At 43.9% G+C, this 27,791-nt stretch overlaps 1 long non-coding RNA gene across 2 annotated transcripts in view; it reads left to right on the top strand.

Moving 5' to 3' along the window:
- LOC122181659 overlaps positions 1–27,791 on the top strand; it is a 76,543-nt gene that overhangs the window by 2,563 nt on the left and 46,189 nt on the right. For both annotated transcript variants that reach the window (XR_006179534.1, XR_006179535.1), the window contains exon 2: positions 20,621–20,870. This is a non-coding gene — a long non-coding RNA (uncharacterized LOC122181659). The remainder of the gene's footprint in view (positions 1–20,620; positions 20,871–27,791) is intronic.

The following is a 27,791-nucleotide window of genomic DNA, read 5'->3' as shown; positions in this document are numbered from 1 at the left end:
CCGGGTTTGCTTCAGGGTTTGGTTTTGGAGCAAGGATGCTTTAGAACAGCCAGAAATGCATTTTGAAAATGACCATCTTTTAGCAGATGGGATGGAAGCACGGGGTGGCAGCTCTCATCCTTTGCACGGGAGCTGCCCTTTCAGAAGTGTGTGTCCATGACCTGCAAAGCCATTCAGCTCTCTGGCTTTCTTTGCCATCTCTGCTTACATAGTGTTGCTAGCTGTGGTTTAGTGGGCAGTATTGGTACTAGGTGGACAGTTGGACTGGATGGTCTTAGGAGTCTTTTCCAGCCTTAACGGTTCTTTGATATGTAGGCAGGTCTGAGCTGTACAGCTGGGGTGGGGGGCACTGGGTTCCATGCCCCAAGTACATGATGTGGTCAGTGGGAGCGAGTCTCATTTATCACTTAGTGTTGGCTTACGAGCAAAAAGAATAAAACAGAAGGAGGAATTAAGCAAAAAGAGGTGGAAGCATGGGAGCCGCTTGGCTATGGGCTGCTGGAGAGGTGGAGCTGATTCCAGCCTGCAGCATTAAACTGTGCAGTGACCTGCAAGGGCAGGGAGAAGGGCTTCGTGAAAAGAAAAGGTAAAGTTGAGCAGGAGCCCGTGGGTTTAGATTATGTTGCCTCCTTTGAAGTGGCTTGCTGCTCCCTGGAGCAGACTTCTTTAAAGCCATCGGAAGATGCCTCTGGGATTGGAAGCTTGGTGCAATGGCTGAATCTTTCCCTCTGTGATCATTTGTGGGTTTCCAGTTCTGAGGCAGCTACAGCCTTTCTATTGCATGAACATACCCCAAACCTGATAAAACAAAGCATTGAGGAAGAACGTTTCCACCACCTATGTAATATATGAAAGAGTCAGATACTCCAGGTCATCTTTCTGTTGCCAGAGCTGAGAATGGCTAAGAGCTACTATGCACTTATCAAGTAACTTATGCTAAAAGGAATTTGCATGCTGAATGTCCTTTAGAACCTGTTGCACAGCCTAACCTCAAGGACTGCAGGCTGACAGCATGAGGTGCTTGTGTTCTTGCTTGGCTGAACGCTGGGCATGCCCCACTGAAAGCCCACTGCCATTGTTTTTCAGTACCTTTGGGCTGCATTCCTGGAACTCTTGTTGTGTGCCATGCCTTTGTAATAGCACTGTAAATTAAACGAGTCCTTCTTTTTCTTGAGTGCAGCATGTGCTGTGTGGGTTAAGTGGCCAAGTGTGTGCTGAGCAATGCTCCGCGGGGTCTGACAACCTGAACGTTCAGGACCCAGCTGGGCTGACTTCATCATGGGCTGAAAGCACTCTTCTGGTCTCCTGTTCTTTTCCAGATGATAAAATGGCTGTGTTGTGCTGGTTGGTGATACGTGGATCTGTATTTACTGGAAATACTGCTGTGTGTATGTGTGTAATAATGTGTATATAACACAACTCTTCAAACCCTTAGGACTTGTCTCGGTTGGTTTAGGGTTGGTGCACATGATCATGTTACCAGAACGTTTTATTTGCTGAATGGTATTTGCTGTTGGTCTGTTCCAAACTACCAAGCATAAAGACCGTAAAGAAATATTAATTGGAAGTATTGTTTGGATAGTGATAATGATCTTCATTACATATTTGCCAAGTGTTCTTGACTCTTCTTGCTGGCCTCTTTGGTGGTGTCTCTTTCTGCTTTGTTGCTCTCCTAGCTTATCTGTAGCTTGTTTTTAGGCATCCCATCAATTTTCTTCACCTTCCTTTCTCAGTCCTGCTACCCAGCCTGCAAAGTTGGCCATTGGATTTGCATTCTATCAGATTCCTGCTTGAATACCTGGAGCTTATTTTGTTAAATGCGTGTCATTGGACAGAGAAGCCGTCAGGATGCGTTTTGTCACTTCACTCAGGAGTGCTCTTCAGTTCTGCATCTGCTTCCCTTATAGATAACCCATGCTTTCCATTTACAGGTACTCGAGGTCTAAGCACACCAATTCTGTACAGTGATGAAAGGAACGTGGTTCTCCTCAGCTTGCTGATTTCAGACTTGCAAACAGCAACAGTGATCAAAAAAACAAAAATAAAATCAAAACTGAAAATATGATTTTGCCTTACATTGTGTCTTACAGCAGTCTCTTATCTGCTGCATTCGAGACCTTGGCTTGAGGGGTCTTAAAACTGCTGTAGCAATTAATGCCACTCACATTTTGATTATGTTATGCAGGAAACTGAAGTGGGCCAGGTTTACTTTCTTGTGCAGCAGACCATGTTGATAAAGCAGTATATAACAGATGATTCATGAAGTGCTGCTTGTCATTGCCAGGACTGCCTGAATAGCAAGCAGATTTTGGGCAGTGCTCCTTCACTGGGAAGATTTTAGGCAGTTTAAGCTGGGAGAAGGGGAGGGAACAAGTAGACGTGCATTTCTGGCTGTCTTAAAGGATAAAGTCAGCAAATTTCAGTGAATTCAGAGGGGCAAAAATGGGTAACGTAAGTGGGGACAGAGAAGTAGGAAAGCAGACAGAAGTTGTAAAATGATGTTGGAAAGAGGAGCAATTAGAACAGTGTAAAATCTCCTGGAACGTGTTCATCCTCTGGTTCTCCGTTTGCAAGGAATTACAGCTTGGCCTGCCTCCGTAATACTTGAATCTTTGCACGGCAGTCATCACTGGACAGATTTTAATCAACTTCATTCTTTTCCTTCATGTTTTTTTTTCTGCTGGATTTTCTCTCAGTTTGATAAAAATCTGCCCGATGCTGCTGTCCACTGGTGCAGAGGAATATGTGCTGAGTTGTGGTCGTGGGCACCGCAGCCGTCTGCCCCCGTGGAATGACTGAATGTTTGTTTCAGACACAAGAAGTAGTCAAAAAAACAACAAAAGTTGCAGTTTGGAAATTGAATCTTAGGCCAATGAAAAAGCTCTTTCTAGTCTGGGTAAGATTTTGTTCATTGTTTTTAACCCTGAGAGTGCTCCAAGGCAGCCATTTAAAATCATGGAATCACCAAGGTTGGAGAAGGCCACCAAGATCATCCAGTCCAGCCGTCCACCTGCTGCCACTATTTCCCCACTAAACCATGTTCCTCAGTATGACATCCAAACGTTTCTTGACACCTTTGGGGATGATGACTTGGGCAGCCTCTTTGCACCTCACCTCTCTTTAGGAAAAATTTCTTCTCCAAACGTCCAACCTGAACCTGTGGCACAACTTGAGGCCATTTGCTTAGCTTGTAGGACCAGCAGGAAGGCAGAAGGCTGCTGGGAGGAGCTGGAGGCTGGGGGTGAAGGTGATGTGTCGGCTCCTGTCAGGGGGCTGAGGAAAGGATGCTGTGTTGCCTCGGGGCATCAGTGGCTCAAGGAGGCTCAAGGAGGCTCATAGGGTTTGACGAAGCTTTGCAGCCCTGGAACCCAGGAGGTGATGTGGCACACTGGGGACCCTGCAGGTACAGGCAGGTGAGGTTTGGTGACTCTTGTTTGCTTTTGAGTTTGCTGTCCTGGACGTGTGTATCAGTATGTTTTATAAAGAGTCAGTAAGCTGCTGAATCATAAAGTGGCTTAGGTTGGAAAGGAACTTAAAGGTAATACAGTTTCAACCCCTCTGCTATAGGCAGGGTTGCCAAAGTGAATGAAGTAGTGCATTGTAAGTGTTTGCTTGACGTGGTTGTGTAGGATAAGTTAATGTATAGGAGATTAAAATCTGGGCACTGACGGTGTAGCTGTGCTTTGTGTTAATTGGCCTTTTAAAGCATCTCGTTCTTTCATCTCGGCAAGCACTGACATCTGATTAATCTTAATTCCATTTATCTATTATGAGTAGCGAGGAATCTTGATGTTTCACGTGTAGGAAATAATTTAGTTTATTGATTTATTTTCCAAAGAAACAGTGCTTTAATGATGTGCCTGTCACCAAGACTTAATTACTGTTAAATTCTGTGAACGTTAGCGTACTATGACTCGCTTTATGTGAAATCAAATTGCGTTTGTCAAACGCACAAGATAGCATTAGTTGGCAGCTATAATTTGCATTAACTTATATCTGAGAGCTAGCTGTGATGGTGGGCCTGGCCCCAGTGGGTGAGCAGGCTATGCTGTGCCTTGGCCTGTGCCTACAGCCAGCAAAGGGAAGGTGCAGCATCACAGCTGCATCCACGCTGTTATCCTCGAGTTTCATGCTGAATAAGCAGTTCTTCCAGGTTGCTGCTCAAGATTAAAGATAGATGAGCATGTTGCTCTGTTCTCCTTTCTTCCAGTTTTGTTCCCGTTTCGTATCACCTCAACAAAAGGGGAGGCCTGCAGCTTTCAGTGGGTTGTTTGTAGTAGGTTAACGTATTTTTATTGCATTAAATTACACTAAAATAGCTTACACAGTCGCATTACGTGTGCTCTGCAATATTCCAGTTAGTTTTGGTGTTTCCATTTGTTTGGATTGCTCCTAGAAAAGGTCCTGAAACAGAAGCCTGAAACAATGAATGGATTCTGTTGTATGCTCTTCCCTGTGAGGCTTTGGAGAAGGGAGTGTTGTTTAAAGTTCTAGTTTGTGGCTGGTCTGGGAGGAGGTTGGGTGAAGAGAATGGGAGCATCAGCCTTTGTGTGGGGTGGGATAAGTCAGCCTGGACACGAGTCAGGACTTACAGGCTGTCCACTTCCCTAGGACCAGTGGGAGGGGAATACAGGCTATTGGACCAAGGAGGCCTTAGAGGGAGAATTTATAAGTAAAGTTGAAGTTCCTAGCAGGCTGGGTTAGATTTTAGGACACTGCCTATGATACCAAGGTCTCTGCGGGGCTGCAAGCACAGCCCTTTCCTTCCCCATGTGCGAAGCAGAAAGCCTGCTCTCTGCTGCTGTTCTCCACTGCTGGCTGACAAACTCTTAGATTTCTGTAACCTTCTGTAGGCAGTGATTGGTGCCACAAACTGAAGCTTTGCAAATTAATGCCACTGCTGCTCACGGGCACCATGACATAGGGAGAACCAGATGTGGTTAGTACTGAATATGCTCAAAAAGGTGTCTTGTCTTCAGCCTGTGCTGAAGAGAAAGGGAAAGTGAAATGGCATGGAAGGTTTATTTGAGCCTGGTGTGAGATTTCCTGCTGGTAATTGATTATTCCAGTGGATTGGAACAGACGTTGGCTCTGCATTTGCATCTCAGTTTTTCCTCACCTATTTGATGTAAACAGATCTCTCCTAAAATAACAGGATCCATGCAGAAGATTAATTTATGCGCTTCATCCCTTCTGCGAGGCTGATTTTGTTTGAGTCCAATGGTAATACTTCGGTTGGGAGAAATTTTATTTTATTTTTTTCTTCTTCAGCCTCCACTAGCAGATGTGTTTGAATGAAATGCTCAGCCTGGAAGGGAGGCTGGTTCTCTCCCTAACCCTTCAGAAGTGAACGGCAGGGAGTTTATTGTGCTGCACGTGGTAGGTGGTGATTGCTTCATTGGGGGTTGTGCTTCTCCACCCTTCCACTGCACTCTTCTTCCTCATCCTTGGAGAGAAGGAAGGCTGCTGCCTCATCTGTTCCCAGTGCCGTAAGCATGAAGTGTTTGATGAGCTTAATCATAATTATTAATGAAGTCACAGCATTAGGAAAAAAAACAAACGCTTTAATCTTTGCTAAAGCAGGGAAGTGGTGCATGGGAACGTATAACAGCAAAAGGCAGTCTGAGTTTTCTGTGTTCTGAGTTATCAACCCTGATGTAATGAGAAGAGCTGGGTGCTTCTGGATCTGTACAGAAAAGGCTTGTGTACATATCAGTGCGATACAAAACAAAGTGTAGCACTTCAAGTATTCCTTCAGAAAGATTGCCTTGTGTGCTGAAATGTTGTTTGCGGACTGTCAACCACTGCAAATAGGAGAGACTCGTACTACATAACTGTATGAGTGCTCTGTGGTGTTTTCAGGTGGATTTACACAGGTTGTGGTCTTGTTCACCTCTGTGACTGTGTGTGGTTGTTATTTTTCCTCGTGCTCTCTGTGTTAGTTTGTGCCTTATAAACAAAGATAGGTGGTGGTGGTACCTGGTGCTTGCATGTGGCCCATGACATGGCAAATCTGAAGGTAGCTGGTATTCCTTAGGGAGAATCCAGTCCTCCTCAGTGCCTGGGGTTAGGCAGTTCTTTTGGATGGCAGACCTTCGGCTGGTACCAGTTTTCAGAGGCCATGAGACTAAAGCATCCTTCTGCCAGTTAGTGACAGTATGAGAAATCTCAGCTGAATTCTGTTTGGCAATGAAAGTGTTCTGCTGCTGGTCTTTGCTATGAAAATGCTGTTCTAAAAATAAACTGAAGTACGGGGATGCTGAAAGCAGGGGAACAAATGAAAACTTATGCTTGACTGATTGAGGAGATAGTTATCGCAGAGTAGTGCTGACTGCGGCACGAGTGAGGTCAAGGCAGGAAAGTTCTGCACCAGGCGGTACTTGCATTGTAAGGGGAGAAGTAAGGAAACTGAGACTCATAGATAGACATCAAACTCTTCTGTAAGCCTACCAGCAGCCAGGTTGCCACACCACAGAGGTTGTGCCCCTGAAGCCCAAATAGCAGTTGGGTAAGGAGTATTAGACGGCAGACGTGAAATCCTGTAGTGTTGCAGCTGAACCGTACTCTTATCTGTGTAGATCGTGTTTGAAATTGGAGGTTGGACTGTATAGATAGCATAAAAAAAAGAAGGCATTCGTGTTTAATTAGGTGTTTACCTAATTTAAAATGTCAGAAAAACCAAGCAACTTGAGACGTGTAATTCTAGAAATGAGAGCATCTTCTTTGCGTGGAGTTTATCATCCCTCCTCGTCAGCAGGATATCCAGTTGTATACCTTCATAGAATCATAGGATCTTCTCAGTCGGAAGGGATCCTTACAGGCCGTCTGGTCCGGCTCCCCTTCAGTGAGCAGGGACACCTACAGCTCCACAGGTGCTCAGAGCCCCCTCCAGCCTGACCCCGGGTGTCTCCAGGACAGGGCATCCACCAGCTCTTGGAGCAACCTGTGCCAGTGCCTCACCACCTGCATTGTAAAAACCTTCTTCCTTATATCCAATCTAAATCTCTCTCTTCTAGTTTGAAACCATTTCCCCTCATCATTTTACAACAGACCCTGATGAAGAGTCTGTCCCCTTCCTTCTTAAAGCCCCCAAGTGCCATTCTGAATGACATTCCCCTAATTCTTTCCTTTGCTGGAAGCAGCTGATCAAGATGGGATGTTGGGAGGCAAGCTGAAAAGCTGAACAAACTGTTGTCTGAGCTTATGTGTCCCTCCTTCTGGAAATACTGCTAGTGTGGTGTACCCCAGGCTAAAGAGTTAAATATAGACTTCCTACCCACTGTCTTTTTGCCCTTCTAAGAAAAATCAAATCTTGCAGCTGTATTATTGGTTATAATTTAGACTTTTGCTGTGAATAATGTAAACCCACTTGGGAGCCGACGTCTCTTGTGAAAATCAGCTCTGGATTTGGTATCTGACAATTTCTCTGTGTGTCTTATATTAGCGCTTTCGTTCTGGTAGCACAGATGCAATGTGTGTGCCTCTAGATGCTCAGATTGTTTAAAAAAAAAAAAAGTAAAATCATCAAAATAACTAAAGTATACAGAGTACCAGTGGGGCTTGCATTCCGAGTGTTGCAACACAAGGTGTTCTCTGTTCTAGACTGTAAATATTTATCTCTTGTCAAAGCACAGCAGTTACTACTGGGAACTGATCTGGCATGCGAGAAGGTTTTCCTTAAGGAATTTGCTTCCTTTTATTTACAGTGTTATCGTATATTTAAATTCCAGGGCCTCAGTGTATAGCTCTGAGGCTCGTTCTTAACACTGGCAGCGAAAACCTAAATTATCGCATCCACTGAATGCAGATAACTGAGTTCAGAGCATATGTTGTAACCAGCCAACAAGTGGGTGTGAAAATCAAGCAAACATAGGAAAAGGTACCGTCTTCCTGCAGCTGCAGGAGGCTGCTGAGTGAGGATGACAGCCGGCCGTGTCACTGAGTGTCTTCTTGGCAGCAGGGAATCTGCTTCCAGTGATGGCTTCTGGGGTGGCTGCTGATGGAGCATTGCCTGGGTGCAGGCGTGGTGTTCCTGCACTTGACTGTTGTCCCTCTCCTTGCCTTGTGGATTTTGTCTCCTCAAGCAGGCGTTCACAAACCTTTCAGCTTTCACTTAGCCTCCCTGACATCACGCCTGTTTTGTCCTAAGCCTTCTGCTGGAGCTCCAGTGCTGTGCTGAGTGCTACCTGCGGAGTACTGCTGCTCTGCACAGATTTATGGGTGATGATGCGAAGCCTCGCTGCTGGCTGAAGCTCCTGCTTTTGAGGAGCTGTAGGCTGCTCTCATCTCTCTGCAGAGATTTATGTTGCTGGGAAGTTGTTTCGGATCTGTTGTGCCATATGCGGATGACTTAGCTTGGAAAAGGTCTGTTTTTCTTTTTTACTTAAGCTTTTCTATATGCTTACTATTTGATACCAACAATCACTGAAGTATCTGTGCTCCCTATGCTTGCCAGGTAGATGACGTACCCCCACACTTTGTCCCAAAAGAGGCCAAGGACTGTCAAGCAGGTATTCCAGTTGGAATGCTTTTTTCCTCCCTTAGGAAACAGGCTCGTTACCAAAGCAGCGCTGTTACCACCGTGGTAGTGAAGAGCTGTATGTGCTCCCGGCACTGTTTGGGTTACAGAATACAAGATGTGCGTCTCGTGCTGCGTCCAAACCCAGCTCCTGAGCTTGTCTCTCTGGTTCAGAGCTAGTAAGCAGATAAAATGAAGTGAAAATGAAAATAAATGCTTTCTTTGGCTCCAGTGTCTATAGACATAGAATATATATCTATGTAATAGTATATAATGCATCTGTCGGGTGTCTCTTCCTCTCAAAACTTCAAGAACAGCAAATGGATGTCCTGGTATCACTTTTTGGAAACAGCTCTATGCTCCTGGGGTTATCTGCTACCAAGTCACGTCAGCTGCAGCACCGGCTCTGTAAGGTCAGTCTACAGGGATGCGCAGTCAAGACAGCCTTTATTTTCCCCTCTCTCTGAAATCTTTTGCAAAATTCACTGTTTCATCTTCTGGGCAAGAAGCTCTTTCCCGAGGCAGCTTTGTCAGGCTGTTTTACAGCTTAATGTCAAGTCCTTTGTGTACTTCCACATGAGAGTAGTAAAAGATAAATGTCCGAAGTGATTCTTAAGTACTGTGATATTCAGAGTTGAGCCAAATTTTCTACCCCCAAAATATCTCAGCATTCCTCTGAACAAGGTCAAGGTGAACTGTCCTGCACGATGTCCTGTTGGAGTTGTGTAGCTCACTTGTATGCAGTATATTTTAGAGGGCTTGAAGTAGTTTGCAAGAAACCAAAAGCACGTGAACTCTCAGTAGAAATGTCTGTCTATTTGCATATTCACTGGCTTGCGTGCATGCAGATCTGTCAGCAGCCTCTGCTCCTTTTTGCTTGATCTTATCTCTCCATTCCATTTCAGAACTAAATTCCTGCAGTCTGCTTCCCCTCGCTCCAGCCTTGGAGCATGCTTTGTGTGCAGAATGTCTTGAGGTGACAGAGGCATGTTTACTTTGCAGTGTCTGAGGTTGCTGGAATTTAAAACTGGCACCAAAACATACGTTTTCAGAGAATAGTAAAATCCAGAGTCTTCATCAAAGCCAACCAATTCCTGGTGGTGTGTTTGCTGAAGCTGAACATGGCCTAGTGAGGAGGATATCTAAAAGAGTGCGAAGGTGCGAAAAGCCAAATCCCAGGAGTCTGAATAAGAGACTTCAAGTTTAGGCTATGATGCTCTAATAATTGACAGTGAAGACTGAAGAGAGGCAAAACAGCATTTAAATTGCTTTGCTTGATTCCTTGCCTGTCATAGAGAGGTGAAAGTTGTCATGTAATGTATAAAGCCGTAAAGAGCAGTGTAAGTTGTAATCTACAGCACCTGGTGTGAAATAGGATAGATGCAGAAACTTGACAAAATGTGAAGCCCTGCATATCTGAGCTGGGGAGTTAAGCCTTCCTTGATGGCACGGAGCTGAAGTCTTCTCAAGTGGTGGCTGACAGTGTTTTAAAATACACCAAAAAGGGACTGCATGGCAGGTACTGCATCAGTCCACAAAGTATGTCCCAGTTCCTGTGCCAGTTGTTCCTTCCTTGCACATACTACAATATTCTTGCTTGTTGGCCACGAGCTTGACATTTTTGACTGAAGATTCAAGTTTTTATTAAAGAGTGCTCTCTGTTATTACAATTTAACCCTCTTCTACTTCAACATGCGAGTTAACATTTGTCTGGTGATGGTGATTAACTTTCCATTCTGGGCATGTTTGTGGTTTGAGAGAGCCTGACTTGTAATTTAAAAACAAAATGGGTGGAAAAGCCTGGATTTTCTGTGCATAGGAAGATATACTTCTGCTTTATCTTCTAATGGTGACTGCTGCCTGTTGGGCATGTTCCTGCAGTTAATTTCTTGTTGCCTCAACAGCTTGGGCAGGTAAGCCAGAGACTGAACAGTGCGCCTTGTGTTCACTGGGGTGGGAGGAAGGCACTCTGGAGGCGAAGCTCTAGGTTTTGATCAGTGCAATGTCCTTTATACTTTCCATATAAAATCTGGGGGTAGGTAGGACTGGAAGGAATGGCCTCAAGTTGCACCAGGGGAGATTCAGGCTGGACGTTAGGAAATACTGCTTTTCCAAAAGATGCTGCAGTGGACTGCCCAGGGAGGTGGTAGAGTCACTGATCCTGGACGTGTTGAAGAAACATTTGGGTGTCGTGTTGAGGGACGTGGTTTAGTGAGAACTGTTGGTGATAGGTGGATGGTTGGACTGGATGATCCTGTAGGTCTTTTCCAACCTTGGTGATTCTGTGATTCTGCAATGCCATGTTGGTATTGAGAAAAGGTGTGCAGGTAATGCAGTACAGCTACATGCCATACTGCATAGGAAAACAGAGGCAGATTAAAAGAAGAAATGGTGAAGTAGCACCAGAAGTTGGATAGGGCTGAGATCAGTTTGTGGAAGATGGAGGATGTGGGAGACATGGTGCCTGTTCAGAAGGCTTCCACCTTCTCATCCACCTTCCTTACATCAGTGCAAAGCTGCCATGCAGCAAGATCTGGCACTGGGAAGAATGGGGTAGTTAGATTCAGTGATGTGCCCGCTCCTTGGACGTGGAGGAGCAATGGCAATCAGAAGTGGCATCTTCCAGCTGTGCCCCAAATGCAGAAGGCTCCTGAGTTACTGCTTTGCAGTGGGAAGTGTGTTTTGCTTTTAGTATTTGCATGTAAGAAGAAATGAAATACAAGAAATGTTTCGCCACAAGAAAGAAGCAAGAAAACACAAAAACTGTGTTAATTCTAGCTTTTGTGGATGAGAACATGCTGCTGTTGGATGAGTTGAGCTGTAGCCAGCACGCAGAGTACAGCTACAAGCACTGTGCTGTTAGCTGGGCTACCTGGTTAACGATGTGCAGTGTGAGCTTGAGCAGCCTTCATCAAGTTTCTGGTTGAACTTAATGCTAGTTCAAACTAGCATTACAATGTTTGTTCTTAAAAAAAAAAAAAAAAAAAAAAAAAAAATTGATATTTTTTCAAGTTAATGAAGTAATTAACAGTGATTGATGACACATGTACTTAGCTATTTTCTGTTGGTAGACCAGATGGGTTAGGCACAGCTAGTGACCAGTAATTTTGATTTCTTGTCAGAAGGAACATGAAGTTCAGATGTGGGCTGTAACAGCTGAAGTAGAACAGTAAAGTTTGATGTTTTTCTCTCTGCTTTCCCCTACCTATATAAGAAAGCTTAAATAGACAATCTTAGGTAAAAAAGTTGTGATTTGTGCACTTTTGGCAGTTGAGAAAACTAAGCTGGAGTGAAAATGCAGTTGGAAAGCTGAAGGTTTTCAGTGGTTTCCCAAAACTAGGTGCTTAAAGGTGCTGGCATTTTTCTTTGGCTGTATTGTGCTACTTGGAAAGAGGAAAGCTGTATGTGTATGCTTGTGCAAGCAGGTAAGAAATTGCATTTTGGACTTGTTTTGAAAGCTGCAGGAAAGTGGTGGCTGAGTCCACTTGGTTTGGTCAGCAGGGTAGAGAGAAAGCAGTGCTGCTGAAGTGTTAGAATGTGTTGCAGTGGTGAGTTTTGAAACACTGCTGAAACTTGAACAGATGAGGGTGATGTTAATGTTGAAGGACTGTGTTTGGATCACAGGTATCGACAGGAAGCCGGTGCTCGTGGTGTGGTGCTTCAGCTGGACTTGTCTGCTGGTCAGAAAACCTGCCTGGCACTGAGGATGTTGTTGAGGAGGCTTGAAGACTAATACTCTTTTTTTTTTTTTTTTGTCGTTTCTCAATCAAGTATTTTCCAAGAGTTCTGGCTTCTTGTGCTTCTGAATTATTGTAGCTGTTGAATTGTGTGCAGGGTGTTCTACAAAGGAGTGGAGAAATAAGACAAATGCTGCCCTCAGTACGCTGGTATTAATCCAGCTTCTGTTAAGTGCTGTGCTGAGCTGTCTGACTTGAACTCCTTCTAGTGCAGGAATACTAGGTTGGAGGAGAAAAATGGAGTGAGGGAAGAGCAGGGCTTCAGAAATGGCTGAGACAGAGTAGATTTTTATAGGTAGCTGCCCAATTTGTACCAACTCCTCTGAGGCTTCAGTGGCAGCTGGAGCAGGCTCTCGAGGCAGACTTTTATCCTTTCTCCCTCCCACGCGGATCCATCTGTGAGACTGCTTGTTCTTGCTGCTCTTGCTGAGAAACTGGATCGAGCTCAGAAGCATCCTGCTCTTTCAGACCCTCTGCCAGAGTCTTGCTAGTCAGGGAAGGTTCTGTAATCCTGCAAATTTACATATTCCCAGGTTTTACACACAGTCGGTTGTATTTCTCAAACTGTTGCTCTTCTGTGACCTGTGTTGGCTTAAAATGAGGTGGGGGAGGATCCAAGCCATTGCCCACTTTTACTTGGAGCTCCCACAGGCTAAACATGAGGTGGTATTTACAGATTTGCTAGGGCTCCTGAAGATGATACATTCGCATACTTGGGTTACATGTCAGAGAGTTTAGACCTGCCTGTGATGTACTTGATTACAGAACATCCCAAGTCGGAAGGGACCCACAAGGCTCACCCAGTCCAACCCCTGGCGTGCAAAAATTAGTGAGGAAAGCCTGTATAACTTGCAGGCTTCTGCTGGGGCCAACCTTAAATAGAGGCAGATACAAGCTAATTTAACTTTGAAATTCATTTCTACTGTAGTATCAGTGTCTCACGCTGTATTTTCCGTGTGCTCTGGTGCTTTGGAGTTAAATGGCTGAAGTGCAAGGGCTGCCACTGGAGATCCATTTGAGCAACTGACTTGACTTTTTTTTTCCAAAAAAGCTTTGGAAAATCAACCTTCCTTCAGAAGTCTGCTTGCCGTGGACATCTGTAATTGTGTGTTTTTTCTTACAAAAAATAAAAGACTATGAAACTGCAGGAAATGTGTTGTTCTAATTATTTTTGAGAAGCTTTGTTAGAAATAATGTAACTACATACATATGCTTGCTGCTCTTGAACAGCTACGGATTGATTCAGTGAGGTCACAATCAGTTAAGTCTTTCTTATTTGTTGCTGCTGTTCATTTCCTTTTGCACTGGGTGGTGATTTCGGTGCATGTGCAGCGCTGTTTGTATTGCAAGGCCTTGCTTGACAAGCCACTGTCTAAAAATAAGAGCAGGACTGCTCCAAAAGCAACTGCCAGGAACTGTCTAGCAGTGTATTATAGCCTTCCTTGAAGAAACTGCATTAATACGAGGTAGGTATCAGTTACTCTTGTAGTCTTAATGTACATATACTATAATTTAACACTTAGAGCAAATACAGTTGGATACTGAATCCCTTTCTTAGTGCCGTACCATACAGAACCTGTCACAGAGTTAAAATGTGTGGTGCACGCATGTAAGTAATAAATCCTCACAGCGTGCACTTGAATGTGGAAGTTGAAGGGAGAGGCGGAAACACAATATTTGTTCTACCCTTGGCTGTCATGTGAGAATAGCACTTGTAAGGGCTGGCATTGAAATGTCAACACTTGCTAAACAAACGTGGTGTTTTAGTTCCTTGAAGTAGTGGGTAATGCTCTGTGTTTTTTAGCTGGTTAGTGCGTTCAGTTGGTTGTGTTGGGCTTTTGATCTTACGGTAAGTACTTCTTGTTTTGCTGGTATAGAAGTATAGAGACAAGAAGCTGAGCACAGACGTGGCACACCACCATCCGGTTTGGTGACAGGCAGGCTCCTCTTGTACCTTTGGTGAGAAGCTATTTGTAATAGCTGAATTAGCTTAGGTTTTTCATTTAGTTGTTAGTTAAATGGGTCTAAAACCCATATTTCAGGTACTCAGACTGGTTTTCTGTTGTCCAAGTGGATGGCTGAGTGCCATGCAGGTACTTCCATCTGCCAGTTCACTCAGGTATTCTTAACTTAATGCATGTCTACCAACTTCTGCTGTGGAAACTAATTTAGAATTTAATGTGTAATCTTAATGCAATGCAGACAGCTGTAAGGAGTAAGCATTTTGCAAGATGGACCTCCATCATGTCAGTGTGGGGCAAAGCAGAGCTGAGCGTGTGGCTTTTCTTGATGGTGGAAGAGAAACGTGCATTGGTGCAAGAAACAAACATTTGTCACTTACATTCTAGGGAAAAGAAGTTGCACAAGTATGATCTCCTTTCAGCCTTTCCACTGGAGAGCCAGCTCTGGATAGCTGATGCAGTCTGCCAGAGGAGAGTTCTCAAGGGAGCACCCCTTGTGAGGCAGTGACTTGTGTCATGATCTTCTGCAGAAGGACTTGCTGTTAGTCTGTTTGCTTTTGTAATTCATGAGAACTTTCTCCTCGCACCCTGAGTCAGAGTTTCTGCGTACTGCTAAGAAGGGGCATGTAATGCTTTGCTGTAATTTTCCAGCTGGTATATACTGATACTTTCCTCTCTTAGGGGTCCATGTGAAGTCTTCCCTAGAGAAAGAATGGAAATCCCTTTTGTGGTGATTGGTGACTTCTATTAATCATGTTTCTGCATACTGTCATGGTAATGCCCCTCAGTGATCTCCGGGCTGAAGGCTTAAAGTCTACAGAGTGGAATTTATTCCACACCACTTTGCCCTTTGTTTTGTCACGCTTCTGGTTATACAGTGTACTTGGGAATGGAAAGGGGAATCCAGCTTTTCACAAAATATTTCTTATTTTGGAAGAACTGGGATACAAATTGATGTTCTACTTTTAGTTTCTATTACTGTCATGGTATGCTGACACGTATGTGTCAAGTGAGCATTGAGAGGATGCTGTGTCTTACAGTGCAGTCTGTTTATAAAAAAATAAAAGCTATTACTCCTGCAGGACGTGCTTAGACAGAAACACAGTCTTCAAAGGATTAAAACACATTGAGAAGATGCCTCGTGTTGTTTGAGGCTTCCAAATATGTTTTCGGTGACAATTCTGTTCTGGATATTGTTGAAACTATAAGAAATAAAAGCTTGTGGAACTGGACGATGCTTTTGAATCCTGGTCTCTTGGGACAGCTTCAGTGAAGCTGTCTTCTGCTGGAGAAGAGTTGAAGTGGTGTTGCCAAAGGGTTGCACGAGTCCTGAGAACTACCACCACTATTTTTGTCATCTTGCAAAGTGGTGGCTCTGGAGGCACGGTCCCTAGAGAGAGGAGTCAGCCCAGGAGGCTGTTTCACACTGCCTCTGCTGTAAATAGATGTAAATCATTATTATTATTATTGTTTCGAACCGCTGTATGCCTGCTCTCTCTTCCTCATCTCCTCCTTCCTTCGTATACAGATCCTATATTGACAGTCTTTAAAAAACAACCCCTGGACAGTGAAGGCAGCACTTTTTTTTCTTTTTTTTTTTAAGGGGCTGCCTCATGAAATCCAGAAGCCTGTACGAAGCTCGTGTATTCTGCAGCACTGGATCGTTTGCAGGCTGCGTGTTATGAGCAGGAATCCAAGCAAGCATCAAGCTGTGGTTGTTGTCATCTCAAGCTGAGCATGTGGGGTTGAGCTTAAAACTATTTGCTTGTTTACAGAGCAAGAATTGTAAAACCTCGGTAGATTTTGAAGAAAATCTTGTTTTCTGCCTCACATTGAATAAGTAAACACAGATGAATTAATGCTTTTTGGATAGAAGGTGTTTCCATGGCTTTTTGGAGGCTCCAAGGTGCTGGAGTGCTGCTGCATGCTAAAGAAGCATGAGCAGGCAGAAGGCTTTTGCCTTGTATTCCTTCTGGTGCTGCCTTCTCTGAGATTACTTGCTTGTCCTCTCAAAAGGCAAAGCAGCACTCATTGGACTTCCAGAATGAACTTCAAAGCAGGATGGGCTGTGTAGCATGCATATGACTTGCAGCATGTTTAGATGCGTTGAGTCAGCAGACAGATTTCATTTAACTGTGATTTTCAAGTGATCTTGTCAGCTCGCTGTAGTGTTACTGTCTGAGGTTGCTGATGGGATGTGTCTGACAGGGGCTGCAGATGAAATGAGGTCACTGAGATATGGGTATCCTGCAGCAAAAGGACTTGGCTTTAAATGATCCTGGTACTTAACCCTCAGGCCAAGATTCTGATCTTGGCTGAAATACCGTAGTGATTTAAACTCTGAAGAGTAGAGCTTTGCAGACACAACTCTATGGTAATCTTAATTATTGGTTACTGCACATCTGCAGGTTTGACTAGCATGGGCATATCTGAGATGGGCTGAGAAGAGGGAGATGAATATCTGCACCGTCAAAACATTTGTATGGTGGAACAGCAGGAGTCTTGTTAATTGTTTTTAAGTAAACACCCACAAAAAAAAAAAGCTTCCAGCAGCTGCAAAATGCAGGGAAATAATCTTGGAAAACAGTCAGATTTCTTGGACTTCCTGGTTCACATGCAGTCCTGCATCCTGATTGTGTTCAGATAGCCAGGGAGGGAGAGTGGGGGAAAACAGGTTGAGATGTGTATGGAAGGAGTGCAGCAGAGCGGAGCGGTGGAGTGCTGTCTGCATGAGTGTGCTTTTGGAGGTGGTGGATCTAAGCTGGTCATGCAGTTAGAAAGGAGGCAGGCAAGGAAGCACTGCTCAGGGTTAGAAGCACGGTTTTTACAGAGAACTGTTAAATGATTCTGTGTATAGGAGCCAAACGCCTTCTCTCTTGGCTGTTTCATACGTGTTATTATTCCGGTGTATAGGTGGTTTGTTGGGAAATGTGATGAATTGACGCCTGCTGGTGAATTTGCTCTTGCTTTCTTTCTAGATTTTGGAAGAGGTAGTTGGATCCTCGTGAAGGTGCTTTGTGCAGGTGCGTAATGGAAGGCCTGCCCACTTACTGCTGAGCACTGAGTGTGCGGTGTGTTGAGCTTGCTGGTATGAGATGAGTAAGATAAGAAGCGAAATTAACATCAGTGCCTTTCATCTAGGGAAGCTGTGTCATAAGGCATGCTGGTTTGTTGAGCCACCACAACAACTCGGAAGCCAGGGTCTCAAGCAGCTGCAACCCCCCGGTATCATACCATATGGTGGCTGCAGATACAGAAGTTCCTGAGCAGTTGATGGCAAGAAGGTGACAGCAGAGGCAGGCATCAGCAGCTATCTGAGGGCTGTGACAAGGGTGCAGCTGAAGCAAAACAAGCCTTCGCTGGCTCTGCTGGAGCAGCCCTGCAGCTTTGGAGCCTGCGCTGCAGGAGCTGGGGCTGCGGGTGCCTGTCTGGCCAAAACAGTGAGTTGTGAAGCTGCCGAGGATCGTGCTGCTGTAAACAAATACCCACTCATCCCCAGGTGGGCTGCCAAAGCAGCTCTTCCAGGTCTTGACCCAGTCCTTCCTGCGCCTGTGGGGCTTGGGAGAGGGAGCCTGTGAGCAGTGTGGGCTGAATCCCTCCTTCTTAGAGAATCACGGACTGGTTTGGGTTGGAAGGCACAGTTAAGGTCGTCCAGTTTCAACCCCCTGCTATAGGCAGGGACACCTCCCACTAGAGCAGGTTGCTCAAAGCCCCATCCAGCCTGGCTTTGAACAGCCTCAGGTGTTATAGCCAAGGTGGTGGTTGCTCTTGTCTTGGAAGGCAGTGGCATAGAAATAAAACAAGCCCTGTGTTTGTTTATTCTTTTTTTGTGTGTATTTTTTTTCTTTCCTTCTATGAGAGAACCTTCTTGGAAAAGCCATGTAGGCTTCAAAACATCTGATGCATAGGAGTAGGCAACCTTTTGCTTCTCCACTTTTGAGAAATGCTTTGTAAGGTGGTGGCGAAATGACAAAGTTATGGAAGAACTGTCATAGGTAGGACCCCGAAAACAACTCTTGGCTGCTGTAGGAACCTCTCGTTGGACTGCATTGAGATCAGTTCAACTGGTAACTGAAAACAAGGAGCTAGTGTGAGATAAGTCATGACACGGCTGCTGTGCCTGTCCTGGGGAGGTCTGTTGTGCTTGTAATTTAGTCACTCCTGTGTAAGAAGTGTAGGAATTCTTTAAAGGTAGTAACAAATGTATAGGTGAACTAAATTTGAGTGTGGTTCTTCTATTGTTCTTGCTCTCCCCGGGCAGTAGTAGCCCCAAACATGCAGAAGTTTAATGTTGAGGATCTCTTTTATGCATGACTGAATTTAGGTAGACCTTTGGGGGAAGGATTGGGTACAGGTAAAACCAGAGGTGCTGTTATACGGATTTGCTGCTGCTGTGTCAAGTCGAATTTCTTCAAGAAAAGGAAAAAAAAATATATCTATATATATATATTTTCATTATTTTCTCTGTTATTCATTTTGCATCATGTAAATGGGCAGATGGGGATCACAGAAGAGTAGGGGTTGGAAGGGACCTCTAGAGATCACCTAGCCCAACCCCCCTGCCAAGGCAGGCACCCTGCAGGTTGTACAGGTAGGTGTCCAGATGGGTCTTGAATATCTCCAGAGAAGGAGAATCCACCACCCTCTGGGCAGCCTGGTCCAGTGCTCCATCATTCAGACAGTGAAGAAATCCTTCTTTGTGAGGAGCCTGTGTGTTCCAGAATCTGTTAGCTCTGTTCTGAATTTTTATCTGCAGCTGAGATTGCTTGTGCCATAACATTACCTGCTATTTTCATTGGAAATGAATGATACTAGTATTTGCTAATGTCTGGTCCAAGCTGACCTGAGTCTTCAACAGGATGTGCAAATTAATGGAACTGGAAGAACACTTGAGATGGCAGAGACCTGTAGGGATTAGAAATGACACTTAAGTAATTTTCTCTTAATTTAATGTGTAACGTAAGAGAGCATTCCAGGTCTCTGAAAATGCAAGATAGGCAGGGAAGCTTGGAGAGCTGTAATGCTGAAAAACTTGCGGTAGGGAGAAACAGACAGTGAAAGGTTTTGGTTTTTTTTGTGTTGTTGTTCTGAAACAACGTGTGCTTTGCATTGTTCTGCAAACCAAGGAAGTACCGTCATAAAGCAGAGCCCAACAGAAGTGGCTGTGCTGGTGTTTAAGTCTCAGACCCACTGTTGTTGCCCTACTGAAAGGGAACACCAATAGCTAATGACAGGAGGGAGAGTAAGGTAAGAGCTCTTCCAAGAATAAATGGGACTGTTTGGAATGCAATGGCAAAGATAAATTGTGGGCAGATGCTCATTGTGCAAGCAGCAGTAGTAGTTAATATCATAATTGTCCTCCGCCCAGGGAATATTGCTGCCTTTGCTGAAGGCTACCACACCCTCAGATCGGCTGCTGGAGCAGCTTGGGGTGAGTGCTGCCTGCTTTGCTTTCGGCAGCATCAGCTGGTTTAATGGAGATGGGCTGGCTGGTTTGTGCCAGCCTGGCTTGCAGCGTGAAGTGGGTTACGGGGTGCTGGGTGCAAACTGATCTTGCTAGCGAAGCTGTGAGGGCAGCGAGTCTGTTTCCTCTGGACTGTTGTCTTCTACCATGGTGTCCTCAGGGTCTACAAGTTTTCTGCTGAGGGCCTGAGTGCTGACGATGCTTTTGGTGCAAAGGAGGAAAATAATCTGTGCTCATGTAATGCTTTGTGTAAAGGAGTCGAGTCGTTCTGCCTGCTTCAGTGGCTCTACCTGATAGCGTGTATCTGCGGCAGGTCTCTGTTTGGATTATTTTTGGGGTGTGTAAAGGACGTTAGGTGAGCTAACTTGGCGCTCTGCTCTCTTCTTTCTTTAATATGCAGCTTAAAAATAATGGAGAGCAGTGGATTTTTCCTTGGCAGTATGATGTTGCTTCTCAGTAAACTGCTGGAGGCTTGTGCAGAGTGGGTGTGAAATGGATTGTGTGGGCTTTTTTCCTTCCTGCTCCAAGACCACTTCTTGGCACCAAGAAGTTTTTCTTTAGACTTCTTCGGGGAACAGATGTGTGAAGTACAGTTACCACTCATGCATATGGCTTTTAAAATATGGAAGCTGTTGGACTGAAGTGGCTTCATATGGTATTGTTGAAGGATCAGAATGAACGTGCAAGTTTAGGTTTTTAAGGCTTGAATGTGTAGCTGAAAAGTTTTTTTGGGTTGTTTTTACAAGGTTAAATATTTGCATTTTCATGGTTATTTAAGATTACACTCATAGCTGTGAAAGTTATTCTTTCTGCAACTTTCAGTGCCTAAAATGATATCCTCACTTAATCTCTTCCCTTGGGGTGTGGGGGGGAAAGTATAATGCATAATTAAAATAGTTGTAATTTTTAATTCTCTAATGCAGACATCTTTTTATTGCAGGTTCCCAGTTTGAAAACAGTTAGAAGATACTTTGCCACCATATTGGATTACTTTGTGTGCAACTCAGCATGTCACTTTGCCCTGGATTTTATAAGGTGGCCATAATTTAACCCCCACTTTCAGTTTCTATGTATCAGTGAAGCATTGGAGCTCTTTAGAGCTGCTGTTACTTGTGTGGAAACTGATCCGTCTCCAATCCCTTCTCCAAAGGACTTGACGTTACCAGCGATGAGCTCCCAAAGCCATCCAGGTAAGGACAAAACCCCTTTGAATTTAGAAACAAGAGCCAGACATCACTGGGCTTGGCCAAAAATGTGCTGTATTTGAACTGCATAATAGTTTATGTGGCATGAGAAGGCCTTGTGTTGTGTTTTGGTTTGTTTTTTTTTTTTTTTTGCTTTTTGCTGCTTTGTCAGAGTAATAATTCAGTCTTTGCTTCTTTCTTCATAGTTGAGATCTTGTGAAGGTGGAAAGTTGCATTGCTCTTATCAGCCATGAGGAATTTCTGCCTGTTTTATGTTTTCTGATGGTTGTGTTATGTGCACCTGAACGCACTGAAAGGTCTGGGTGTTTGCTGAGATGTGAACCTGATGATTAATTCTGCCAAAACTGCACTGATAAGTCTTAATGTTATATGGTATTCCTACAGGGAGTGGTCACAGTTCTGCTAGTGAGTGTTAGTTGATGTTTAAGAAGAAACCTCTTTTAAATTGGAAGTACTTTTTAGTACAAAAGCAGAGTTTAGTGGGAACAAGAGTTCATTAATCCATCTCAGTGCTGGCCGGGGGATTATCCCTAATGTGCTTTGTAATTTAAGACATGAAAACTACAAAACTGTGCGTTTCAATTGTGCTTTTGAGCTGTATTGATTTGTATTTAGTGAGTGTCAGGTAAGCTACTGTTAGGCTTTTAGGTTTGTGAGCTTGGAAGAAGAGTTTTTATTTGTGTTCCAGTATTGCTGGTTGTTTCAATTCTTGGTTAGGAACAGTGACCACAGAAAGGTAATCCAGCAGTGGCGAGGCACATGGAACTGCTTGCTTAATTATGCTTTCGACAGGTTGCTTTTGTGACTTCCATTGAATCAGTTTTGGGTTAACAGCTGAATAAGACTAAAGTTAATCAGCATCTCCATAGATTTAAGGAACCATGTGTTTGTAGGGGAAGGATTTTATATGTGCTTCAGGATGATTAATAGCAGTCCATTAGTGGCTTCTGAGGCTGGGAGCAAGAAATGTTGCAGCAGACTTGGATGCTGGAGGTTAGAAGCAGCAAGGCTGAAAATCTGAACCTTGCATAATACCTGTTTTATAATTCCGTAATGTAGCAGTCTGTTAGATTTTCAGACATCTTTCTGGTGTTACAGGGAGTGGGGAAATTAAATATGTATGAGTAGTGTTCTGCATGTAGGTATTCAGCTTTGATACAGTTTTTGCAGTACAGTGCTTTTCTAGAGGTCTGTTTTTGAAGTATGTGGATGGTTCTTATTGGAACAGGCTGCCCAAGGAGGCTTTGGATGCCCCATCCCTGCAGGCATTCAAGGCCAGGCTGGATGTGGCTCTGGGCAGCCTGGGCTGCTGGTTGGTGACCCTGCACACAGCAGGGGTTGGAACTGGATGAGCGCTGTGGTCCTTTTCAACTCAGGCCATTCTGTGTTTCTCCATGAGACACTGAGGAGCTAATGGCCTTCTCCATTTTCCTGCACAGTAGTTGGATAGATTGAGCACACAGCTACGTTAAGAACCAGCAAATAAACCTAATGATGAGCAGCATCTCTCCCAATGTTCTGGAAAGAGAGATGTCATTAATAGCTGGGCTGTTCTGTTGGCTCTCATGGCTGATTTGTCTTGTTCTCCTTTAATTTGAATGCGAGCTCATCCCTTGTTCACCTTGCCCTCATTTGGTTCCCAAGATGTGTGAGGGAGTCCTGTAAGAAGTGCCAAGGACAGAAGGCAGAAGCTTGCCATGCAAGGAGGAGTTTTTGTGGTGCTAAAAATCAATTTAAGACTTTTGCAACAGACATGTTTTGGTGTGATTCTTGCTGGAATAGTTGGTTGCCTCAAGCCCAGAGAAGCAGAACTGGGTGGTTCTGGATACATATGCATTTTCCTGAGCTACAGCTCCTAAACTTCTTGGCCCACTGTCACACACAGGAGCTTGGAGTGAGGTATGCGTTGGCTCAGTGTGAGCTGAAGCTGTGAATCCTCAGTGTTTGGGAGGAAATTTCACATTGGCAGTAACCCTTGAAGTGAAGGACTCCTGTCGTCAGCTGTTTTGCTGGAGATCTCTTAATTTTTGCAAGTTCTTCACCTTAAAAAAATAAAATAAAAGCACAGGAAGTGATTTGACAGTATTTTTACATTATGGTGTTTTAGATGTTGGCTTTGTTTGGCCATATCTCCAAGTGCTGGGTTGATATTCTAGAGTGTGTTGTGGTGGGTTTTTACCTCTAGCTCACACCATGGTGTTCTTACTGCTTGTTTCTCTCTGAGAGTCAGTTTTATAACATTTAGTAGAAACAATATCTAAGCGTGGCCAAAGATGACATCTGGACTTCTCATGTCAGTTTTGATAGCTATTTTGATTATACAGCTATGGGTAATTATTACTAATGATGTGTGTTGTTTAAGGGAACGCTCTGCTTTAACTCAAGAGCCTATTAAATTTTGCTTCAGTGGATACGAGCTTTCTTCTCTAATCTTCTCCAAACCTATCACAAATGGGACTTTTTAGGAGTAGCACCATGAAATTGTTGCAGTGTAGCTGAATGAAAGTGTTTTCTTGTTTATTTTTTTTTTCCTTCACTCTGCAAAGCTGTCTTGTGGGAATAGCTGCATACTGAAGGCTTCTCTCTGAACAAGGCAAAAAAGATATGGACAATTAGGTAGTCTAAGGAAAATGACTTTTCTTCCCCTATTGTTGCCATTTCTTGTATTATACTTTGGAGTAACTTTGCTAAAAGAATAAGAATCTGTGGAGAAGAAATGGTGTCGTGGGGCCCCCCCCCCCCCCCCAAGGGAAGTGACTCCTCAGGAGCTTCCAGTGGATGTTCCAGGCTGTGTTAAGCCCTAGCTGTAGGGGAAAGACCATGACCTCTTACTGCTGATTTCTGGCTCGGAGGCTTTCTGCAGTTCTTACTTGAGCTCTGGGTTGGGATAATCAGCTCCTAGGAGCTTGAGGAGCAGGGGGAACAGCAGTGTGGTGCTGGGGTCCCTCTTTTCCACAAGCACCAGCCGCTCCTAATGAAGCACCATCCAGCTCCCTGCAGGTACTGGTAAGCTCTGTGGTTGCCTGGGCAGGAACGTGAATCATTTTGGGTGGAACTGCTGGGCAGGCTGGGGGCAGGGGGAGGGGATGGGGCTGCAGTTGAAGGCTGGGGAGGCAGAAGGAGGGAGCTATGTGGAGCTCATCACCACAAAGTGCAGAGGCACCGGGTGCCCTTTGGCAGAGGAGTTGCTGCTTGAGTGCTCAAACAAAGCTGAAAAAATGCTGAAATTGTGCTATAAAATATCAAGATGCTGCGAAGCGTAATTAAGAAAATTAGTCAAATTAAGATAACGTTTAGGATTATGATGAAGTTTGGGATGCATGGACAAGCATGTTTAGTTTCACTTCTTAACTTGCTATGTCGCCCACAGTTTAGGCTTACCTTATGTAACCTTTAGTGCTGGTACCTCTTGTGCACAACCAAGTCTGCCCAGGCAAGGCATGGATGTGGGCTTTTTTTAATTTCCTCTCATTGACCTGAAATGATTTTTGGCTGTCATCTTCTGCCTCTCTCACCTAATTTTCAGTGGCTTAAGTTTCACTGTAATGTCATTCTTTAATCAGTAAAGATTGTTCTACTGATACCGGTTATACATAGAGACCAGTTTAAAAAAACCTAAATGCTTAAAGTTAATCACTCGACTGATTTGTATTTGTTTAAAGTTCACTTTCCTTTGTAAAAACTGGAAATCTCTGTGCTCAATGAAGCGTTTTGTTTATGAAATGTTATCTTACAGGAATTAGTCCGAATGCAAATGCTGTATTCCTTCTTCAGAGCTGCTCTTGCAGGGTTGCAAATGTTATTTACATCTTGAAGTGCTGAATGTTTGATAATTAGGAATATTGAAATTTAAGAATGAGTTGCCTATCTAGTATGGAAAAATCTGCAGTGCGATCATTAAAGCTGAGAGGAGATACCAGACAAAGCAGAAAAGTGATCACAGAACACAAGGAAAATGAGTTAGCAAGTCATGTGCTGTGATTTTGCTAGACTGAGAAGTACTTTTGTGTGGCATTTTATCTGCCAAGTGTAAGAAGCCACTCTCCTTTCACATTCCATGGCTTAATGAGGCATGGAAAGCCATTTCATGCACTATACATAAGAGCTTTCCCTGTTAGTCTTTCAAACATTTTGCACCATAAAATAAATATTTTATGCATTCTCTTTTTAAAGATTAAGAAGTTTCTGTGGAGATGCATTTCAAACTGGCTTTAAATGACACTGACCTACTTTCTGGCAGTAATCAGTCCGCTTCTGTAAGTTATCTGGGGACAAGAGCGTTCTTTCAATAAACATAAAGAGCATACGAGTAAATTCCAGTCTTCCTTCAGCACAGCTTGGGCACGGCTGATCCTTGGTGGCTGTTGTCTGGAAGATGATTTGGATATGGCATATCTATGCTTGCCCCTGCTTGTCTGGTGCTTCACTTTGCTACAGCTGAGTTATTTTAGATTGGGCATCCAGGTCTCTATTTACAAGTAGAACACTCGTGAGTTTGGGCACAACCATTATCTCACATTCTGTCTCTTCTCTACATGAGAAGACAGGGATTTCTAGTATCCCTGCTTTCCCCACTGCTGAGAGTGTGAAGCTGGTTAAATGGAAGCATTCAGCTGGTGGGCAGGACAGCAAAGGAGCAGGAACTCAGTGGCAAGAGCCTCAGTCTTGAACCTGTTGCCCTGAGAAACTCCTTCCAGGCGTGGGGATCAGCTGAGAAATAAACTCAGCAGCAAGATCTGCCACTAAGAAATACTCACTGCTGCTGCTGGTCCATGTGGGATAAAGTAAGCTGTATGGCAGCGTGGCCACGGGGGTGATAAGTACAAGAAACACTGAGAAGATGTCCCTGCTTCAGACTTACGACTGACTTTTTTCCCTGTGTTTGTTGGAGAGCTTTTTGCCATTCTTGGTCAATGCTGGCATCTTGAGGCCTCTTCTTGTTTTTGTACTTGTCAGCTTTTTCTTCTCTAAATGCATTACTGAGAAAGCGTGTGCTAAGGGGATCTTTCTGTTGCCTGGGTTGAGTGCCCTAGGTTGCTTTTCAGAACGGGCTAATTGTAGTGGCTATACTGTAGATATTCTATCAGCCAAGGAAAAGCTTTGGCAGCTATCTTAAACTGCAACATATGGGGAAGTTGCTTTGAGGACTGCATGTTATTTTGACAGTGAGCGGAGGTAGGAGGTGTTCTGCAAAATCTCCTGTTACAGTAAAGTTGTCAGCTCTGGAAGAAAATTTGAAAGGCGTACCAGTGGAAGATTAGACTTCTCATTGTGCATAAGAAATGGCTGCTTCATGATCCTTAGAATGCATCTCTCTGGGTTTGGTTGTCACTCATGTGAAAAGCGGTGTGGTGCGCTGTCGTATGTAATGTGGCTGGGAGAAAGAGCTGTATTTCATCAAATGGGGAAGCAAAAGTTGTGTTGATCATTTAGTCGGTGTGACGGCTGCAGAATGATGGGAGTTCTCGTATCACAAGGACAGTGATATGAGCTGTGTTAGAGCTCACGAGTTCTGTGATCCAAACAAGGTGTGCTTGATCTGCAGAGATGGTTCTTTTCAGGAAGGTGATACCAGCCTATGCAAAAAAGCTTTGGTTAAAAGAGCTAAACACCTTTGCAAGACCAAGACTGTGTGTTTACCTTTCTTCCTTTGACATATGGCTGAATGCATATTCCACCTGCGTACAGATGTGTAAGCTGAGCACGTCCTGGATTTCCTCTAACAGGAACAGTATCATTGTGAGGACAATGCAAGTTAAGACTGCTGCCATGGAACCTGTGAAGTTTTTACTTTCTGGAGCATCAAATAGCGGAGACTTTCTGTATGAGGTTTTCATTGTACCCTCAAAAGAGAAAAATTGTTCTGTGCTTCAACTTGAGGTTCAAGTTGAAGTTCCTTCTAGGTCAGCGTCCCTGCTAAGTACATTCCTCTTGCTTCTATTTTTTCTTTAAATGCAGTTCTTGCACTTTAAAGCAGGCTTTTGAAGAATTCTAAAGTAGTTTTTTTAGCCTGTGATGTATCCTGCAGTATAAAGATGAGAAGCAGGTACTTATGGTGAGAGAGAGATAACTGGATTATTTTGATGAGATGTGGGATAGGAAAAGGGTAGGAAAAAAGGTTGCACTTTTGAAGTCGGATGATAATGTTTAAGATAGTCCTTGAGCCCTTGTATCTTACTAGGAAAGTAAAAAGACCTTTTTCCATATCCTTACTGCATTTTTGGTATTCACCTCTGGTCAACCTTAGTTTGACCTGCATCTTCTCATGTATGCTTCCCCCAAGTTAAATTTGTTACTAGACTGTAAGGAGTATATTCTCAGTATTTATTTTAAATTATTCAGCTTGCCTTCTTAAGTGCCAGGCTCTTGCATTGATGAGGCTTGTCTGCTTTGCTGTGGTCAGATCAATTAGGACAGTGCTGATCTCGAAGGAGTGCTTCAGTCATTCCTCTAACTCTGACTGATTCAAGAGCAGAGGCAGAAAATCCACTTACCCTCGGATGAACGTCAGCCGTACGTAGCATTTTTCCTCCTTTAAGAGTAGGAATTTGGCCATCTGATTACCTGGGCTTTGGTAGGCATTGTTTGCCTCCACTTGAAAAGAAAGTGTTGCTTTGTGAGAGCTCTTGGTCAAAAGCTTTGACCAAGGTTTTTTGATTTCTTTCAGAAGGTTTTTATTATTGGTTGGGAGGGAGAAGGACGGAGGAAAAAATTCCACTGATGCTTCTTTTACTGCAGTTTTTAGGATTTCTTCTTGTTTTGTATCTCTTACATCTACCAAGACTGACTTTGTAGCCAAGAGTGATTGAACAGGGAGTATCAGGTTCAGAGAAGGAAGAACTGTGGATGAGTTGATTCTTCAATTCTTCAGTAAAGGCTTGACAAGTCTCCCTTTCACCCTGGGCT

This window comes from Lagopus leucura, unplaced genomic scaffold, assembly GCF_019238085.1.
Source record: "Lagopus leucura isolate 7727_CA_CO unplaced genomic scaffold, USGS_WTPT01 Super-Scaffold_100012, whole genome shotgun sequence".
In the NCBI taxonomy this organism is placed as follows: Eukaryota; Metazoa; Chordata; class Aves; order Galliformes; family Phasianidae; genus Lagopus; species Lagopus leucura.
Note: the sequence above shows the minus strand (reverse complement) of the source record. Positions and strands in the feature narration are given on the sequence as shown.